Genomic DNA, 15,440 nt, shown 5'->3' on the forward strand with positions numbered 1-15,440 from the left:
TATGGTGAGTATATGTGTATTGTGACGTTCATCAACCGTCACTGTGTGATGCATGTATTGCTAATTTTAGATGGTTGTCATTAAGATCAGACACATTTAATGCAGCCTCGGTAACGTAACCCTAAAATTATTATGTATAAGGGGCAGTCAAATGAAACGAGACAGATAGAGAATAAGTAAGTAAACTGTTTATTATTTCAAAAATAATCGCTGTAGCCAGGACTGTCAGAGCCTTCATGAAAAAGTGTTTGCGGTTGCCTACTGTAATAAAACTGATAATGGTGAGATAAATGTTCAACCGATCTTAGATCATATGAAGTGAACGATACCGCACCGAAGATATAAAATCCAAAAATTCACTTCCACATAACTGTGCGAAAATGTTTAAATGGTTCAAATGGCTCTGAGCACTATGGGACTCAACTGCTGTGGTCATAAGTCCCCTAGAACTTAGAACTACTTAAACCTAACTAACCTAAGGACAGCACACAACACCCAGCCATCACGAGGCAGAGAAAATCCCTGACCCCGCCGGGAATCGAACCCGGGAACCCGGGCGTGGGAAGCGAGAACGCTACCGCACGACCACGAGATGCGGGCAAAATGTTTAAATGTCAACGTTTATAAATACTTAATGTAATTACCAGGATGATTATGGACTTGTCAAAAAACGTAGACAATTAATTGTATTTTATTTATGAAATATACGTGCCTATGATTGTTCTGCATAAATAGATCGATATATGATAGTAATTAGTAATTTCTTTGTCGTTAGAGGTAAATCTTTGTTCTCTTGGGCAGTTCGTTGTACGAGTTTGAAGTGCGAGGATGGAGAACGAGATATGTGTGTTTTATTGACATCCATTCTGAAGTGAAATGACTGAAAATGGCTCAAATGGCTCTGACCACTATGGGACTTAACTTCCATGCCCGAGGTAGGATTCGAACCTGCGACCGTAGCGGTCACGCGGTTCCACTCCGGCCGGCGATTGAAAATACGAGGTGTGGCTAGAAAAAAACCGGACTAGTACTGGTGAAACAATAAAACGAATGCAATAAGGCTGAAAGTCGCGTGGCCTGTCACGTGACTCTCGCTCCGCCTACTGCTCGAGTTTCATCTGCCTCCTGCACTCAGTCTGCCCGTGGCGTCTGTTTTAAGTAGTTGACGTTTTGTCTGTGCGTCGGAAAATGTTGAGTGTACAGAAAGAACAGCGTGTTAACATCAAATTTTGTTTCAAACTAGGAAAATCTGCAAGTGAAACGTTTGTAATGTTACAACAAGTGTACGGCGATGATTGTTTATCGCGAACACAAGTGTTTGAGTGGTTTAAACGATTTAAAGATGGCCGCGAAGACACCAGTGATGACACTCGCACTGGCAGACCATTGTCAGCAAAAACTGATGCAAACATTGAAAAAATCGGTAAACTTGTTCGACAAGATCGCCGTTTAACAATCAGAGCAGTGTCTGAGTTAACAGGAGTTGACAAGGAAAGTGTTAGGCAGATTCTTCATGAAAGTTTCAACATGAACAAAGTGTGTTCAAGAATGGTTCAAAAGTGTCTCACAATTGAACAGAAGGAACGCCGAAGAATGATTTGTTCTGACATCCTGGAAAACATTGAAAGTGATCCCACCTTCTTACAAAATGTTATTACTTGCGATGAATCGAGGTTTTTTACTTACGATCCCGAAACTAAACGCCAATCGATGCATTGGAAAACTCCTGGTTCTCCACGACAAAAAAAAGCACGAATGTCAAAATCGAAATTCAAGGCAATGATGATTGTTTTTTTTTTTTGACATCAAAGGAATTGTGCACATTGATTGGGTACCAGAGGGACAAACAGTGAATCAGCATTACTACATTAGCGTCCTGGCTACCCTACGTGAGCGAGTACGGAGAAAACGGAACGATTTGTGGAGAAAAAAGTCATGGATCCTTCACCAAGACAATGCCCCAGCTCACAGTGCGTTGTCAGTGAAGACGTTTTTGGCAAAACACAACATTCCCATCTTAGATCATCCACCCTACTCACCTGATTTGGCCCCCTGTGACTTTTTTATTTTCCCTAAAGTCAAGTCAGCTTTGAAAGGAACTAGATTTGAGACTGTTGAAGCAGTAAAAGAAAAAGCGACGGAAGTAATGTATGGACTTACCGAGAATGATCTGCAGCATTGCTATGAACAGTGGAAAATTCGTATGGAGCGGTGTAGAGACCGAGGAGGAGAGTACATTGAAGGAGATAACATGAAATTGTAAATAATTGTAAATAAATGTTTTTTCCAGCATCAGTCCAGTTTTTTTCTAGCCGCACCTCGTATATATATGTAATTCTGCAGAAAGTCCACCAGAATTCATATTATTATCGAAACATCAACCCGGACACACTCTAGACGATTATACAAAGATAAAACACAGAAATAAAATGCACAACGGGCCATCAATATACAACAAAGAAAAGCAACAAGAAAGGTAAGTATTTTTGTTATTAACAGAACTGGTTATTTAAATTCGACTGTGCCTGTCACTCGCTGCAGTGTGTCACTATCTTAGCGTGGCAAGTGCTTTAGAAATGTGATCGGCCGCCCAAGTTACTGATTTACTCCAAACATTAACAAGCCAACTTTGGGCAACAAGAGGGTGGGGACGGGCAGACTACAGAACTATGATGGTACTCAGGCGTGCACCTCTCATTCCGAAGCAAATTGATGGCCACGAACGTCTTTCTTCGGGGCTCCAAAAATATGGAAATAATATGGGGAGAGATCGTGACTGTATGGAGGATGTGTAAGGGATTCCCAGCGAAAGTAATGCAGCGTAATTGAAACAAATTGGGCAACATGTGAGTGGGAGTTTTGTTGGCAGGTTGTTTCGACTACGCTGCAGCAATTTCGCTGGGAGGCCGTTACACATCCTCTATACAGTCCCGACCTCTCCCCATTCGATTTCCATGTGTTTGGAGCCCTGAAGAAAAACATTCGTGGCTGTGAGTTTGCTTCCGACGAAGAGGTCGGTATACAATCGTGGTTCCGTAGGCAACCGTAAACATTTTTCCGTTAAGACACTGGCCATCTTGTCCCTAAGTGGAATAAATTTATTAACAGTTACGATGATTACTTTTGAAACAGTAAACAGTTTACTTACTTAATTTCCATTTGTCTTGTTTTCATTTGACTACCAGTTATTTATTTTAAAACATAATATAGTTGATTGTTTGGGTACTCGTATGAATCACTACGTGTTCCACAAGAACCAATTGTATAGCTTTTCAGGTAATGGAGGTGAGCAAGTTGTCCTGAACCTGAGTGCTTTCGTGAGTCAGAGGTATTGCTAGGAGTGCCCCCAGGAAAGGGTAGTAGAACCCAGTATTGTTCTCTAATACATAAACAATCTGACAGACAGCGGGAGTAGAAGTCTGATGGCGTTGTAATGTGGGGAAGTGTCGCCTTCGAATGACTGTAGGATGATACCTGATGACTCGGATACAACTTTTGTTTGGTGTGATGAATGGCAGATTGCTGTAAATGTGAAAAAAAATGTGTTAATGAAAATGAATAAGAAAAACGATCCCGTCGTGTTCGAACACGATATCAGTGATGTGCTACTTGGCACAATCACGTCGATTAAACATATCGGCTTAACGTAGCAAACTGCAAAATAAAAGGAGCACGTAAGGCCGTTTACAGGGAAGGCGAATGGTCCTCTTCGGTATAATAGGAGAATCCTGGGAAAGTGTAGGACATCTATAAAGGAGACTACTTTCAGAAGGTTTGTGCGACCTATTCTTGAGTACTGGTCCAGTGGTTGGGATTCTCACCACGTCGGCTTAAAGGAAGACTTTGAAGCCCTTCCGAGGCGTGTACCAACATACGACTGTTACGGAAATGTTCCATGGTCTTAGTCAGGAATCCCTCGAGGGAAGAAAACGTTCTTTCCACGAAAAACTATTGACAAAGTTTAGAAAACCGATATTTGCGAAAAATGCAGAATGACTTTACTCCCACGAACATGCATCTTATATAAGGACCGCGAAGACAAGATGCGAGAAACCGGGCTCATACGGAAGAATGTAGACAGCTGGTTTTTCCTCTATCCATTTGCGTGTGGAGCAGGAAAGGGTATAACTAACAGTGTTACTAGGTACCCTTCGACGCGCACCATATTGTAGCCTGCTGCGTGTTTATGTCGACGTAAATCAGGCCCGCATGACATGACGCTAAAACAGTGTAACACCGTTTCTGGCCTTGATAATGGCCTCAACGCGGGGAAGAAGAGTCCACAAGTTTCTTCAGGTATGCGACATGCAGCTGAAGCCATTCATTGACGATTATGTGTAAGTTCTTCGTTTTATGCTCTCCCATTTCGTTTATCACACAACAAAAAATAGCGACAGCATACTGCACACACGCTCGCACGCACGCACGCACACACACACACACACACACACACACACACACACACACACAAGCGCACGCGAGCGCGCGCGCGCGCAGATACATTACCCCACCTGGACTCAACAGATATACTTCCAGACGGAAAGGTGCTGTTGTGCACGTAGGAAAAAAATTTATCCAGCTAGGCGACTGAACTTGCCCCTCGGGGTGTCCCAGTCAGCCACTCCACACAACATCATTTTTGATCCTGTGGAGCTACCATACCTCATGGATTTTGACAGCTACGTTTCACCCACTGTACCAAGCAATGTAAGACAAATTGTAGCTCAGTAGGTTTAGCGGGCCAGTCAGGGTACGATAAGGCCCCTGAGTGTTCGTCAAACCAGAGACGTATGCTTACATCCACGAGATTATGGTTGTTGACGTCCTGAAGGACGAGAGATTCTTCAGCATACTCATCATGAAGATGTAAAAGGAAGGCTGACACGTATCATCAAGAATGTTGAAATGAACAACCTGGTTCACGTTCACTATAACATGAATAAGTGTGCCCAATTCATGATATGAAAAGTGTTCCCAACATATAAAGCCACCCCAGACATGAAACAAACCCTCCACACACGGCAGTTTAAACGCCTCTTTGATCTGTCGGCGCACTAGATGCCTTGCTTCGTTTGAAAAGAGGCTTTCTGTCAACCACTTTCAGTGCATGTGTTTGACCAACTGAAGAATTCCATTCTATGTACCACTGCGTGTATAGGCGTTTTGCAACACACCCGACACCAAAGTCTACTACATACAGTTCTCTTAGCAATGTTCGTTCGGAAACTAGTTGAGATGGACGTGTATTCACTGAAAACAGCAGTTTCTTACGAGATTTAAACTGATTGTCACTGACAAGGAGTGGCATTCGTAATCAGTCACTGTTATTTGGGATCTTCCTACAACAACTGTTCTTCGCAGTGGCACACGACTGCGAGTGGTAAACCATTCCTTGTAGACACCTTGGACTGTCCGCGTTGATACATCAACAGTTGGATCATACTCATTCACGGTGTGATCATGGACACGTGCAAACCCGATGGCTCTTTTCTGCAACCAGTATTTCTCCTCTTATTCCATACAACCAACTAGTACATGTACAAAACTACACTGTTATAATTACGGCAGCTCTGCCGGCCGATGTGACCGAGCGGTTCTGCGCGCTTCAGTCTGGAACCGTGCGACCGCTACGGTCGCAGGTTCGAATCCTGCCTCAGGCATGGATGTGTGTGATGTCCTTAGATTAGTTAGGTTTGAGTAGTTCTAAGTTCTAGGGGACTGATGACCTCAGATGTTAAGTCCCATAGTGCTCAGAGCCATTTGAACCATTTTGCGGCAGCTCTGAAGGGTCTCGTGACTACCTGGTACCAATTCTAGATCATCTGCATCGCTACAAAGCGACCAAGGTGATCTTTTAAGTGGGTTGCTAAAATTTTGTCCGTCAAGCTTATGCAATTCAACTTCCTCTGTCCTGAGGACCTTATATAGGAGTCAGAAACAGCTTGAAAAGCTTGCAAGGATGTTGCAGTGTGGCTTTTGCTGAGAAATAATTACTCAGAGTGAATTCGGTACATTAAGCGGTTTCCGAGTTAATTAGTACAGAAGTTTGTCAGTCAACCCGTTGCGCGCAGATCAAGCGGACCATCAGAAACGGTGTCACCGCCGGCCGGTGCGGCCGTGCGGTTCTAGGAGCTTCAGTCTGGAGCCGCGTGACCGCTACGGTCGCAGGTTCGAATCCTGTCTCGAGCATGGATGTGTGTGACGTCCTTAGGTTAGTTAGGTTTAAGTAGTTCTAAGTTCTAGGGGACCGATGACCACAGATGTTAAGTCCCATAGTGCTCAGAGCCATTTTTGAACGGTGTCACCAAACGTGTTCTTTATTTGGCTTCCTAAAACTGAACAAGAGGGCGATACAAATATTGTACATGGTGCGGTAGTAAGAATCGAATCCGAGCCAAGGACTGAGTAGTACCATGTGCTCTTCTCTACGCTGTGAAAACATCTGACACTAAATGTGTCTGGCTAATGCCAATAAACTCGGAAACAGAATATCGTTTCAATTTTTTTCCTTAAAAATTATTTCTCACCACAACCTAACCTGAAACACCACTATAAGCTTCTCAGACAGACCACACTGACAGTGAGTTTCATTGGCGTCTCTAACCCTTCGCTATATTTCCATACCGTAGTGAGGTAGGATGGGAAACTCTTCATCGCAGCCCCCTCAGATTTAATGGTAAGAGAGCCCAGTGGACAGCCCGTCAAAAACTGAACACAGATAAAGCATGAAAACAGGAAGAAGGTGTACTGAACTGTGAAAAAAAGCAAAATAGAAACAGTGAACGATCCAAGAACAAGAAGTGCAGTATAGAGCAAGAGGGGAGAGAAATGGCATCGTTGTGAAGTGGTAACGGTATTGGCTTGCCAGGTGCGTGAGCCGTGTTCAATCCTGTATCATGCCAATTCTTTTTCCGCTGTTCGCTTTATTCAAATTTGTGATCGTTGGTGTAACGTATGTTTGCAACAGAGAGGTGTAAGGTAGCGACCTATAAGGACAGTTGATTCTGCACAACTGCTGTATTAGCAGTCGAAAGATGGTGGCTTTCGAATGGGAACCGCAAACGTTAGATGAGAAGGCTATAAGTTAACAGAATCCTGCACCGGAAAACACGTCTTCAAAAATGGATCAAATGGCTCTGAGCACTTACGGACTTAACTTCTGAGGTCATCAGTCCCGTAGAACTTAGAACTACTTAAACCTAACTAACCTAAGGACATCACACACACCCTTGCCCGAGGCAGGATTCGACCCTGCGACCGTAGCGGTCGCGTGGTTCCAGACTGTAGCGCCTAGAACCGCTCGGCCACTCCGGCGGATAACACGTCTGATGTGTCATATACGGCATTCGTGATAGTACGTGTGTCATATGATAGGAATCTCTCATCGACGCACCTAATTTGTACGACTGGTAAGTGAGTGAGATATGCGTCCTGTCCGATACAGGTGTTTGTATGAATGTGAATGTGATCACTCCCAAGGAAATGATGAAAACATAATAGTTTGTCACATAAGCTGCAACGAATGAACGCAACAGTTTCACACTCACAAAGCTTCTCTGTGCTCTGTCGAAACATATGTTTTTAACGTTTTTGAAGTTGCATTCCGTTTTGGAAGTGTTGACTCTTGTATTCTTTTGTTCTAACATCGTTCACACCCATTTATTTGTTGTTTTCATTTCTGTGAGACGTCTATGTGGTATCTCGCTTGCTCTTGCTATTCATCTCATTTACTTACTACAGTAACGTATTTTTAACACATGACTCTTATTCTATAACCAATGTATAGTATGACAACGGCCAAAACTGCGGAAAGATAACAAACATTTCAGTGACCGGACGGACAGTTCATAATGTTGTGACAAAAGAAAGAAATAAATAAGCGGCACGAGCGAGTTTCGAACACGGCTAGCGCGCTTGGCAGCCCAACACTTACCAACGAAACCGTTGCTAATTAATGCTGCTTGTTATTGCACTTCTTTTACTTGGACCGTTAACTGTTCCTATTTTGCTTTCTTTTTCGCCGTTCAGTACACCTTCCTCCTTTTTTTATGCTTGATCTGTGTTCAGTTTTTGACAGGGTGTCCACTGGGCCATCTTACCTCTAAATCTGAGGGGCGTGCGATGGAGAGTTTCCCTCATAAGTAAGTGCATACTGAATATTAGAATAGGTCTGTGATTTTACTGAAATTATGTAGGAAACACAACCCAATATGCCATTCTTGGTGATGAGACATCGTTGTCTTTTGTTAAATGCAGTTATACTTGCAGATGTTAAGCTTCGTGCAAATATTGTGTAGCATCTAGAGTGTTTGAAATATCCTGATTTATTAAATCCGTTTGTCGGACCGGAATTCGAAATCTGGAGTTAGCGTTTCACGTGCAACAATCTTACCGAGTGAGTTATCCACATACAGCTCGCGGCCCGCCATCACAGCTTTATTTCTGCGAATCCCTCTTTCCTACTTCACAGAAGTTTTCCTGCATATCTTGCTGGACTACCACTCCTGCAAGAAAAGATGTTGCGGAGAGATGGCTTAGCGAAAGCTTGAGTTCTTTTAACAAAGAGTCTTTCACTCGGCAGTGGAGCGTATGATCTTTTGAAACTTCCTGATAGATAAAAATTATGTATCGGACTGGGACTTGAATCTGGAACCTTGTCATTTACTGTTCATCTGTCAAGAAATTTCAAAGCAACGCACATTCCGCTGCCGAGTGAGAGATTATTTCTGGAAGCAACCGACAGGCTGTGGCTAAGCCATCTTTCTGCAGTGTTCTGTCATCCAGGAGTGCTGTGCAACGAGGTATGCATGAGAGCTTCTTTAAAGTCTGGAAAGTAGTATAAAGGTACGTTGTCCAAGACGCGACGCGCACTAGCGACTGCGACGGGTCGCTACGTGACGTCAGAAGTTGCCTGCTGGCGCATGCGCAGTTCGAGTTTGGGATGCGACGCGCGACTGTTGCGGCAGCTGTCGCAGCACTGCACCAGTGAGCAGTGTTGCGACGGAAGTCGGACGACACAAAGACGTACGGCTGCCAGAAAGATGTCGAGCCAGTCAAGGAAAACTGAAATGAGCCACTCACAGGATGTGATGCTCTGTGAGCTGGTCTCGCAACATCCTTGCCTTTACAATTTGAAGAACCCTAAATATAGAGACACTATGTTCAGAGACAGAATTTGGGAAGAAATTGGTGCACAGTTGAAACTGGAAAGACGTACGGCTGCCAGAAAGATGTCGAGCCAGTCAAAGAAAACCGAAATGAGCCACTCACAGGATGTGATGCTCTGTGAGCTGTTCTCGCAACATCCTTGCCTTTACGATTTGAAGAACCCTAAATATAGAGACACTATGTTCAGAGACAGAATTTGGGAAGAAATTCGTGCACAGTTGAAACTGGCAAGTGAGTGAAATATATAATATTTTCCCATAATGCAAATTTTTCAGGCCTGTTATGAAAATCAGTATAATCCATGCACATGTAGAATTAGAATGATGAAAATGAACTTGAAGGTCAATTTTCGCATTACTCTTTTTTGTGACGATAAAAATTGAAAACGGCAAGTACATTATAAAATGAACAATGTAAAGTACAACGAGAAAGTTACATTTTACAATACCTTCACTTTGAAAGTAAACGGTAGATTGGTGTCTTGATGATACCTTCTAGTTGTAAAAAACCACCACCAGATTGTTGTACAGCTTTCTGTAATCAATAGATGTTCGTTTTTGAGGAAGGCGTTTCTCAACAGATTGCGCAAACAGTATGCTGCAATAAGTAATTTGTCACATTCACTTCAATTCATTGGTAGAAGATGGTGCTCAAAAAACTTGTGCCAAAAGTGCACTACTGTTTTACAAGGCCCTTCTGGTCTGACACAGTTCACAATTGAAATTCGTCTTCTGTAAATCCTGGAATCATATTTTGAGTGAAGCTTGGCAAGATTAAATGTTCATGTCATCCATAACGATGTATGCTGTCAGATTATAAGAATATGGAAGTTCATTTGGATGGGAATAAAGAGTCAGTCGGCTATGAAAGTTGCCTTAGCTTGTTCCAAAAATTTCTGCATGGGAGAAACTGACAAGTATAATTTGGGGAAATTATGTGAACAAGCATGGACATTATTTCTTCCACATTTCTGCCAGTGTATACTGTAGACGTTCAGAATCAAAATTCTAGAGATGTTTAAGGTGTAACCCTATCTTGTTGTCAAGAACTTGAAACAATGCAATGAAGCTAGCGTGCGCTTATTGTTAATAAACTTATCTTTCATTGGAATTTTAGGTGAAATGTGCAAAAACAGATGGAGGAATATTCGGGACTCGTATCAGAGAAATAAACGAGAAAGAAAGCTTGGAACAGGTTCAGATGCCTCAGCAAAACCAAGAAAATGGGTTCTGCTTGATCACTTGGCTTTAAGAAACCTACTTTTCGTGGCATTTTAAATGAAATTGTCAAGAGCATATGGAGAAATATTAGTAACTCATACCGGAGAAATATATGACATAAAATGGTTTCATTAGGTCCAAATGTGTCAGCGAAACAAAACAAATGCATTCTCTATCGTGTGATGACCACACGATTCTAGTTGCGCGTCGACAGAACTGGCGGCTAGTCGCGACGCTCCCGGAGATATATGTGCCCAAATCTCGGAAACGGAGATCGATATCATTCTGATCTCAACTTTAAAAATAATTTCGATATGTTAGCTTCTTCTCATCGGCAACGATGGATGACCTAACGTGAACCATACGTAAAGTAGCCAGCGACCACATTTTTCACTGTACACAATTCAAATTTTATGCAGTAGGTCGCTTGTAAATTAAGTATCGGAATAACTGTGACGAATATCGGAAAAATAGACACCTCATTATCAAGCTGTGATGTGAAACAGTAAGATACGCAAACATCAATTTTTTGTGCCTTTTACTTTCCTCACAATTGATAGAGAAGTAATATACAGCGAAAAGAACACGCAAAACCGGAAGAGATACTTTTGAATTTTTTAAAGTAAAAGGAGAATCTGTATCGAAAAACTAACTCTGGGAGCCGATGTAACTTTGTTGCATTAACATACAGTATTTTTTACAGCAAGAAAATCGGAATTCTTATTTTTCTTATGTATTTGAATCCGCCGCCGCCGACCGGAGCTTGGGAAACAGCGACGACTCCTGTCGCGTTGCGGCCGTGTCGCCGTCTGCCAGGGTGGGAAAAGAGGAGGGGGCAGCGTCGCAGTCGCAGCCAACTGTCGCGTCTTGCACAACGTAACTTAACTATTGGCAGAATAGAAGCTGTGAAAGTGTGTCGTGTATTGTACCTGAATAGCTCAGTTGGTGTGTGTGTGTGTGTGTGTGTGTGTGTGTGTGTGTGTGTGTGTGCCCACAAAAGGCAAGTGCCTGGTTCGAGTTTCGGTCTGGCAAACAGTTTTAATCTGTTAGGAAATTCCAAACCAGCTCAATATCTGCCGTAAAATGAAGGATACATTCTGAAATATTGAGTATCTGACCGGAGTAATTTAAGGTGGAACGATGACATAAACGTAGCACTGGAGAAGGAAGCTGCGGGATAGAGACCTCAGGAAAGAATCCCAAGGAAGTGTCATTCATCCCCGAAGAAGCTGCTTAAGAAACCGTTGGTCTACGAGTTGCTGAGTGTTTGAGGATCTGGCACCCTTACACATTTCGATTAAAGGAAGACAGAGAAAGTTCAGGGAACAACTCTTGTACTCGTCACATGTAAGAGTAAGAGCACCACAGAAACATATCAACAAACTTCAGTGGGAGGTTTGTAGAATTTAAAACAGTCTCTGAACGCAATTTTTTTATTAATTTTATAACCGGTTTCGATCTATGGTCTCATCATGAGATACGTCTGTCTTACTACCCTAGCACATAAATCATAAATATTTGTAGCCAAGACAGGCATTTTCAAAAGATGTACAGCATAATAGAAGTGTACGGTAAACAAACATTAATTACCTGTAGTGTACGTTCACCGTCAACATACTGTGTTACCACCTACAAGATGTTGCTTTCGCCACAGCTGCAAGCACAGTATGATGACGGTGACCCTAAGTTAATGAAAATCTTCATTTCTTAACCGTGCAGTTTTGTTATACTGTACATCTGCTGACAGTGATTATCTTGGCTACAAGTTTTTATATACTGTATCCCAGTTTAGTAAGACAGACATATTTGATGGTGACGATACAATCGAAAATGACCAGAAAATAAAGAAAATATTTTTGCGGATTAAAGAATATTTTAAATTCTGTAAATGTTAAAAACTGAATCACGTGTCCTTCGCTGTGGTTACGTTACAGTTCATCCAATGGGACGGTTACGGCGTTGTTGCCATGAAGATTATAGCGCTCCAGCAAGTGTATTAATTTTTCTCTTTGATTCTGGTCAAAGTTTGAAATGAAATATCCGTAGATAATCGATTTCGGGCAGCAATGATCATCTTCAGGGTTGAATCATTTACACTTGTATGTGGATCTGAAACTGATCAATGCTGACAGGAGTCCATGATCTACAGATATTTGTTTGTCATCATCAATTGGAAATACAGAGAAAAAACACACTGGGAGAGTGCAAGAGAGGCGTTTTACATCACGGAAGGCTTCTGCGACAAAATTTCAAGACCTCAAATTCCAATACTTTCAAGAAACTTATAACTTGCTTCATCACAAAATTCACGTGAAAATCGAGAGAAGAAAATCAGATAAATTCGGATGTGTACTGAAAGATACAGTGTTGTAAGTAAGAAGTAATAATCACCTCTATATAAATTTTCCGAACTGTTATGTCGTCATCCGACTGATTTTATTGGAGAAAGTTCGATCGCAGCGTAATATCCTGGAAAGCCGGCCGGAGTGGCCGTGCGGTTCTAGGCGCTACAGTCTGGAGCCGAGCGCCCGCTACGGTCCCAGGTTCGAATCCTGCCTCGGGCATGGATGTGTGTGATGTCCTTAGGTTAGTTAGGTTTAATTAGTTCTAAGTTCTAGGCGACTGATGACCTCAGAAGTTAAGTCGCATAGTGCTCAGAGCCATTTGAACCGTTTAATATCCTGGAAAATATGAATATTTTTAACAATTTCTGCCGTGGGAGTTTTCATTTTGCAGTCAGCTTTTTCTGATCATAACACACATGCGCGTCCTCTGTTATATCTTAGGTGAACGTTAGAAAAATAACCTCTCATCTAGCTTTCGTGCATATTAATAAAAGCACGTAGGTTCTTGCAACCAAAAATTGCTTTTCATTATTATAACACACTCAGAGAAAGGTAGAATTTAAACAGGAAGAACAGATCATCGTACCACTGTCTCTCTATCTGTCGCTGTATTGTAAAATATAAATTTGCAAGCGACAATTTAAAATTTTGACAAGACTGAAGCCAGGTCCATTCTCTTCTCGGGGGAAATTTTACCTTTTCCGGCAAAGAAAAAATGAAATTAAGTCATACATACTGCCGTTCCTTCATAGTTTCACCCGCAAAAATGAAGCATTTACTCTTTCTCTGAATCAGGCGGGACGAATTCGGAAGCTCAATCGGCCATATCAAAGAGTGCAGAAATCTGGTTGTCCCACTCGCATCTCTCAGGAAACTTTATTAGCTATAAAAGAGGTGCAATCAAGTTACAACACCGAGGAGCTCTTTCCTCCATATTAATTCCGGCGGAAGCGCAATCAAATTTCGTCAACATGGAGGCGTCCCTGGATAGTAATCCGTTTAATGGAAGCAAATGGCGATGTCGCCGATAAAGGCGCGTAAGAGCTAGGAGATCAAAGTAGAGTGCATTTGAACCGCTCTACAACATTAGCTTCCGCATGGAGAGGTAATTGAAAACGCTGATAGTACTTCGCTGTCACCACCCAGGTCTTTTTCCTGGTATCGCGCTCGGTTATAACACACACCACTGCTGCCAAAGTGCCCGAGTATACCAGCTTCACTTCTCTAAATGCGCAGGGGAAATGAGAAGTCGTAAATAAATTATTAATTCTCGATGCCAAGTTCCCTCTCGGTACAAAAATGCTACACTATGTGATCAAAAATATCCGGACACCAAGCTGAAAATAACTTACAAGTTCGTGGCGCCCTCCATCGGTAATGCTGGAATTCAGTGTGGTGATGGCCCACCCTTAGCCTTGATGACAGCTTCCATACTCGCAGGCCTACGTTCAGTTAGGTGCTGGAAGGTTCAAATGGCTCTGAGCACTATGGGACTTAACAGCTATGGTCATCAGTCCCCTAGAACTTAGAACTACTTAAACCTAACTAACCTAAGGACATCACACAACACCCAGTCATCACGAGGCAGAGAAAGTGCTGGAAGGTTTCATGGGGATTGGCAGCCCATTCTTCACGGAGTGCGGCACTGACGAGAGGTATCGATGTCGGTCGGTGAGAGCTGACACGAAGTCGGTGTTCCAAAACATCCCAAAGGTGTTTTATAGGATTCAGGTCAGGACTCTGTGCAGGCCAGTCCATTACAGGGATGTACTGTTGTGTTACCACTCCGCCACAGGCCGTGCATTATGAACAGGTGCTCGATAGTGTTGAAAGATGCAGTCGCCATCCCCGAATTGCTCTTCAACAGTGGGAAGCAAGGTGCTTAAAACATCAATGTACGCCTCTGCTGTGATAGTACCACACGCCAAACAACAAGGGGTGCAAGCCCCCTCCACGAGAAACACGACCACACCATAACACCACCGCCTTCGAATTTTACTGTTGACACTACACACGCTGGCAGATGACTTTCACCGGCCATTTGCCATACCCACACCTTGTCATTGGATCGCCACATTGTGTACCGTGATTCGTCACTCCATACAACGTTTTTCCACTGTGCAATCGTCCAATGCTTACGCTCCTTACACCAAGCGAGACGTCGTTTAGCATTTACCGGCGTGATGTGTGGCTAATGAGCAACCGCTCGACCATGAAATCCGTTCTCTCACCTCCCGCCTAACTGTCATAGTACTTGCAGTGGATCCTGATGCAGTTTGGAATTATTGTGTGATGGTCTGGATAGGTGTCTGCCTATTACACATGAGGACCCTCTTCAACTGTCGTTGGTGTCTGTCAGTCAACAGACGAGGTCGGTCTGTACGCTGTTGTGCTGTACGTGTCCCTTCATGTTTCCACTTCACTATGACATCGGAAGGAGTGGATCTAGGGATGTTTAGGAGTGTGGAAATCTCGCGTACAGACGTGTGACGCTAGTGACACCCAATCACGTGACCACGTTCGAAGTCCGTGAGTTCCGCAGAGCGCCCCATTCTGCTCTCTCTCTCTCACGGTGTCTAATGACTACTCAGGTCGCTGATATGGAATACCTGGCAGTAGGTGGCAGCACAATGCAAATAATATGAAAAACGTATGTTTTTTTGGGGTGTTCGGATTCTTTTGATCACATAGTGTACATAGCACCACA

General features: G+C 42.9%; 1 protein-coding gene across 1 annotated transcript in view; it reads right to left on the reverse strand.

The window, feature by feature from the left end:
• Positions 1–15,440, reverse strand: part of LOC124555921 (serine protease filzig) — a 161,611-nt gene that overhangs the window by 45,548 nt on the left and 100,623 nt on the right. The window lies entirely within an intron of this gene.

Source organism: Schistocerca americana, chromosome X (assembly GCF_021461395.2).
Source record: "Schistocerca americana isolate TAMUIC-IGC-003095 chromosome X, iqSchAmer2.1, whole genome shotgun sequence".
In the NCBI taxonomy this organism is placed as follows: domain Eukaryota; kingdom Metazoa; phylum Arthropoda; class Insecta; order Orthoptera; family Acrididae; genus Schistocerca; species Schistocerca americana.